Source organism: Myotis daubentonii, chromosome 3 (assembly GCF_963259705.1).
Source record: "Myotis daubentonii chromosome 3, mMyoDau2.1, whole genome shotgun sequence".
NCBI lineage: Eukaryota > Metazoa > Chordata > Mammalia > Chiroptera > Vespertilionidae > Myotis > Myotis daubentonii.
This window is the reverse complement of record NC_081842.1, coordinates 44994022-45000344: the sequence shown is the minus strand read 5'-3', so window position 1 is coordinate 45000344 and position 6323 is coordinate 44994022. Positions and strand designations below refer to the sequence as shown.

The 6323-nt window shown below is 47.2% G+C and overlaps 1 protein-coding gene across 7 annotated transcripts in view; it reads left to right on the top strand.

Annotated features, from left to right (window-relative positions):
* Positions 1-5974: 5974 nt before the first annotated feature.
* DGKG (diacylglycerol kinase gamma) overlaps positions 5975-6323 on the top strand; it is a 210818-nt gene continuing 210469 nt past the window's right edge. For 6 of the 7 annotated variants that reach the window (XM_059687264.1, XM_059687265.1, XM_059687268.1 and 3 more), the window contains exon 1: positions 5975-6284. The gene's annotated coding sequence lies outside the window, so the exon portion shown is untranslated. The remainder of the gene's footprint in view (positions 6285-6323) is intronic. The other variant, XM_059687269.1, reaches the window with a different exon arrangement.

Below are 6323 nucleotides of genomic sequence, written 5' to 3'. Positions count from 1 at the left end.
CTTTATCCTAAAGCAGTAATAACAATAATTCCATTTATTGAGAACTTGCTATGGGACTGACACTGTGCTAAAGTTTTTATAAATATTTCTCCTAACCCCTGCAAAAACCTATGCCTGATAAGTATTACTATGCCCATTTTATGGATGAAAAGTCTGAGGCTTTTATGCAAAGGGAGGACTCTGGAGTTTCTTTCAGAAAGTAATTCTGGCAGCTGCAAATGGGAAGAATGGATTAGAGAAGTGCCAGCACTTAGGGACTCCCTTAGTTTCTAACATTTTGTCCCCAAAATTAGATTAAAAGAGATTAGGAATTGACCAATATTTCTAAACGTGGACTGATCCTCTCAAAAGGTCTGTGAGTTGGGCAGGTTTTGAGGCATATGTTCATTTATGGAGTTAGAACCTTTTCTCCTCCCTTTAGTTCTTCCAAGGGCCCACATGACATCCCCACTGTGGGGACAGCACTGGAGAATTCCACAGCAGTGTCTCCTGACCAGGTCGAGCAGAAAACAGATCCAGAGTAATGTGAGTGAACCAAAATTAGCTTCTTTACAAGCTCATTAAAGCTTAAAGTTTAGCAACCATTGCCCAAAATATTACAGTAAGGCTTTTCTCTTTCTCCTTACTTATTCATACTTCCCCTGTCTTCTTCCCACCATCCCTTTCCTGACAGGCAATAATCAAAGCAGAATCTTGGATGGGTGTCTGTCTCTTTTAGTTTCAAGTAAACCCGATACAAGTTCCTGAGAAATCCACTGTGAGCAACTTGAGTGACATTGCAGAATTCTAGTCAGGGGGTGGATTTGCAGCCTCTTAGTCATTCCTGAAGTCCAGCAGCTCTTTTATTAAGTTTTCATGTTAAAATATTACTATCCTTAGCAGTGTGGAGACAGTTGCTGACCTGAATCATTGCTTCCTAGGAAGTAGACAAATGAGTAAGTGATATAATTGGGTGTTGTTGTTTTTAACAGTCTGACTTAGGGGAACAGACTAGCTTTAATAGGTATATTTTTTGCATAGCACTTCTAAACATGCAAAGCATTTTCACATACACTTCTTCATCTAATTGTTGTTGTTTTTTTCTTCATCTAATTGTTACTCATCCAGTGGTGCAGGTATTGCTATTCCCATTTTGCAGAAGAGGAAACTAAGGCTTCTAGACACAGACCCAGCTCTTCCAACTCCAACTAAGTGGTCTGTTTCTCTCTCTCTCTCTCTCTCTCTCTCTCTCTCTCTCTCTCTCTCTCTCTCTCTCTTTGTCACTTTAGTCTTTCTTTTAAATTGAATTTATTAGGTGACATTGGCTCACAAAAGCATACAGGTTTCAAGTGTACAACTCAACAGAACATCATCTGCACACTGCATCGTGCGCCCATTGCCCAAAGCAAAGTCTCTTACTGTCCCCACTTATACCCCCTTTGTCCACCTCCCTTACCCCCACCTGCTTTTCCTCTGGCTATCACCACACTGTTGTCTGTGTCTATGATATATATATATATATATATATATATATATATATATATATATATATACACATATGTACATACATATACATACTAGAGGCCTGGTGTATGAAATTCATACATGGGTAGGGTCTGGCCAGCGATCAGGACTGATCTGTAGGGCGACCAGCGAGGGGATCAGGAGGTCCCTGCTGGCACCTGCCTTGGCCAGCCTGGGGCCTGCGGGCTGGGGGCAGCTCCTGCATTGAGCATCTTCCCCCTGGTGGTCAGTGTGTGTCATAGTGACCGGGTCGTTCCACTGATCATTTTGCAGTTTGGTCAATTTGCATATTAGGCTTTTAATATATAGGATTTGTGTGTGTGTGTGTGTGTGTGTGTGTGTGTGTGTTTGCTTAATCCCTTCACTTTCTTTCATTTAGCCCTCTAACCACCCTCCCCCCGTGCCTAAACATCAAGGCTTCTCCTTTTTTCCAAGCTTCTCAGTTTTATTGTGGGGATTTTCCCAGTTTGCCTTATGGAGGGGTCCCACCCTAGTTATGGGGAAGTACTTAAAAGTTGTTCAGTTGACAGAACTTACAGTATCAGAATGAGAAAGGGCTGTGGAGACCATTTTTAATCACCTTATTTACCAATAAGAAGACTGAGGCCCACAGAGGGAGCTGACCTGTCTACATTCCCCAGGTTGGATTTACAACTGTCCATGCCAAACCTGTGATGAGGTGCAGAGCTGACTTCCACAATCAAAGCGAAGGGGAGAATTAAGGTCAGGACTTGGCTAGTATCAGTTCCCATCCTGGACTTGTTTGATAAAATGAAAGGATCCTATATGAAATATTAGGTATAAGGCAGCTTGGAAATAATCTGGTGTAATCCTTTAGTTTTGTAGGTGACAAAAATGAGGTTCAGAAAGGCAAAATGAGCCCTGATTAGGGACTTGAACATAGGTCTCCTAGTTCCCAGTCACTGACCCCACCTGTGATCTCAGCTGTGCACTGTATACCCAGCTTGTCAGAGACAGTCCAACATACAATTTCCAGATACAGGTACCCGACTCAGCCCTGGCTTTGCCTTGGCAATGGCAATTGGGCATCAGCTCTCGGCTTGGATGATGTGTTCCCAGAGCAACATGGCGAGTGTTAGCTGCCAACTTTGAAGTCTCAGGGAATGTAGTGTTGAGCCAGTTAAACATCCAGAAATGCCCTGTCTCTCAGAAACAAGGATGACTCATCAGAGTGCTTGAACTATGACTGGGAACAGCATTAGAGTGGCCAGGGGGGCTAAAAACCCATGCACAGAAGCCTCTGGCTTCCCTCTCTCTGGCCCTTTGTTCACAACTCTCTTCTCCAATCCACAGCCAACACACATATCACTCAGAAGCCAAACCTCCCCCTCTCTGAAGCCTTCCTTGATTGTTCAAGCCCAGAGGAGGTCTTTTACATCTTGAGAATCTGCACGATACAATTTGGCACTTAAATTATACACTCTTTTATTGCTTCTTTTTTACCTGGTTTGAGTGTTTCATAGCCAACACAGATTGCAAATTCTCTGAGGGGCATAAGTAAGGTTCTTCCTCTGTACCCTACGGTGCATCTTGGAATGTCCCAAAGAGCAGAGACATGCTCAGGCTCACAGCTACTCCTGCCTTCAAGACTCTTTCCCATTTACCTTGTTTGCTCAATAAATGCTCAATAAATCCTCACTTGTTTCACTGCGGCTTCAACCTTTTCAAAGATAGAGTTCAGCAGCCAACACCTCTGTTAGCCCATGCCAACCCTCTGCAAATTAGAGAAAAGGCCACCTTCTTCCAGGCTGACCTGGCCCTGCAAGACTGGGCTAAGGGAGTATGGGATGGACTTCAGTCCCTCGACTAGGCACCCCATGCAGTGAGCCACCTGTACCATCTGGGTGCTGGCTCCTCATGAGGGCACAGCAAACTGCCCTCCCCAAGATCCTCCAACCCCCATTTTGACCAGGAAGGTCTTACCTGGGAAAGCTGGCATCTCTGTTTTCCAGCCCCCTCCCTGTCAAAACCAAACAAAAATGTACACCATCAATAGCTCCTCGATACTAGAGCCTGAAGTATCTGCTGGCAGGGCATTGGGAGCCCCCTATAATAATGTCCCAACCTTCCTTTCTTCCACTGCCCAGAAAGCACCATGAATTGTCCTCCTTCCATAATTTTGCTTTCCCTCAGCCTAGAGTGTCCTTACCTACTGATCTTTGTGTCAGGTCCCTACTCCCCTTTTCCAATCCCATCACAAATGTACCTCCTCCCTAATGTCTCAGTCATCATAACTTGGTCTTCCTGGGGCTTCTTCCCACCCCTGGCTCTCCTGCCTTTCACGTTGCTTTGACCTCTATTACCACCCTTTCCCCACATGTCATTAGTATGTCGCCTAGGGGCCTGCTGTCTTTAAGCCATCTGTCCATACAGTCTTCTCTGTACTCACCCTGTATCATTCCACATGCTGAATTCAGCAACATCCTAAGTTCCCCAAAAGAATCCACTCATGAGCAAATTCAGGGACAATATTGCCTTTACAAATGATTTCTTTCATAGGAGACTGGAGAACAGAGACTTCATAGCTCTTCTTGCCCCCTCAGCAAACTATTTTTTGCAAGTATTTCTGTTTTCCAAATCCTTGCTTGGCAGCCCTGTTCTGGGACTTTCTCTCTCATTACTCTTCAATATGCTCCCAGCCAAGTCAAATCTCCACACTCTATCTCTGTGTGTCTTCTCTATTCCTCCCATTCAACTTCCCTCCTGTTTTAATAGGCAGAACAATTCAATGTTTCCCCAACCCCTACCTGCAAGCATACATCTCCAAATGCATCAAGATGCTCAGCTAAATATAGGCTTTCCCTCCCTTTTTCCTTCTTTAGAAGGAGTCAAGACTAGACAGGGCAAGAACGTTTTTCTTGTGACATGTGAGTGTTTTCCTCCACAGAGAATTAGAAATTGAGGATTGTGTGTTCCACATCTACCCAACCAGCACCATGAAAATATATCAATTAAGGCCGTGACCAGCTTTCTCCTCTACCAGGGACAGAGGCTGTTCTAAGCCCTTTCTGTCTTTCTGTTCCTCTTTCCTCCCAAGGAAGGCCCAGGACTACAGTCAGGGAAAGTGAAGACATAGTTGGAGCTTAATGGGTAGCTGTGAAATGAAGAAGTCAGCGAGTGAAAGGGAAATAAGGAAAGGTAGAAGAGCTTTCACAGGCCCCTCACCAGGACTTTTTCAGTCTAGCTATAGGGAGCTTTGAGCACCAACCCAGGGTGACAGAATGAGATGTGAATAGTGGATGGCAGCATGAAGTGTGAACACAGGGTTCTAGTGTTGGCTCTGCCTCCATTGCCGTTTGGAACCTTGGGGAAATCTCTGAGCTCCAGCTCCTCATCTGTCCCATTAGTCTGCCTGCAAATGACCCAATATGGACACTTATCATCAGGGTCCTTGGGGCCGTTTGACATTCATGTTTGAGGCTTCTTCCCCAAATGCCCAGACACCCAAGGCCCCTTGGCGCCTCTGCATCTGCAGAAAGCTTTTCTTGGCTGTAGTCCTGACTCGGGGACCTTCGCTGCCTGCTGGTGGAAAAGAATTCTCAGCTGTGGAAACTGGTAAACTACATATTTTACAGATGAGAGTCCAAATTCCTGATGACTCTAATTGTGGTGTGCAATGGACAGAAGTCATCCCGCTGGTGTGACTTCCTGCTGGTGTCACCACCACCACTACTGCCCCATGTGGACATGCACGTCATGGAAAGACAAGAAGCAACAAGTCACTGGTGTCTTGGCCAACGCTGGCTCTCACCCCTTACCCCTCGCCCCAGTGCCAGTTCTGTGCTTGCCTACATTTTAAAAATAAGATGTGATCTATTTGCTGTGCAAGAAAACAGTTCATGGTCATCTAACAGCAAAGAAGAAGGAAACGAACAAGCCCCAGTGTCTGAGATCTGATCTGGCCTCCAGTCCCCACGCTCTCTGAGGAAGGGGTAACTTTTTATATTGAACAGCCACCAGTCCCTTGCCACCAAGGTCAGACATGTCAGACATTTGGAGGCTGGAGATACGCAGTTCCAGGGAAGCAGAGAGAACTTGTAGATTTTCTTTTTTCTCTGATTGGGCCGAGATATGAAGGCAGCCTGGATCTGGTTGAGATGTGGAAATGCCCAGTGGGTATTTTACTTGTCAACCAGTTTTCCACCGTTCCCCAAATCAGTGGGCCTCTGGCGCCCTGCGGAACCCCACTGCTGCATCCTCTCCGAACCCCTAAGCTTCTAACGCCTCCTCCCAAACTGAAGCCCTACCAGGGAGAAGTGCCCAAATCATGCCTGCGCCCAAGTTGCGCCAAAGGCACACCGGCATTCATATATGTGCATGTGCGTGTGTGTGTTTGGCATGTGTGTGTGTGTATGTGTGTACAAGCGCGGGCACACGCGGGAGTGTGGCAGGGGCGGGCTCTGCGCCCGGGGGCAGGGCTCAGTGCTGAGAGTGGCAGCAGGACTTACCAAGCCGCTAGGGGCAGGGCGCCGCAGTGCCGTACTAGCGGGCAGCCGCTGAGGACTGCTGCGGGGCCGCGGATAACGGAGCAGGCAGACGACCCTGGCATTGCCTAACCCCAGCAGGGCCGCCCAAGCTCTGCAGCGCCCACTCGGGCTGCCATCTCCTCCCCGAGCGGGCTGCGCGGGCGGGAAGACGCTCAGACGCCGGTTTCGGTCCCCTTTCTGTCTTTTGGTTCCTCTTTCCTCCCAAGTAAGGGAATAAGCCCTGAGGAAGGAGCGCTCCGGGAAACCGCGCAACCAAGTGTTGCCTGGCGAGAGGTAAGACAGTAGCTGGCGCAGCGGAGGCGGGCTCGGGCT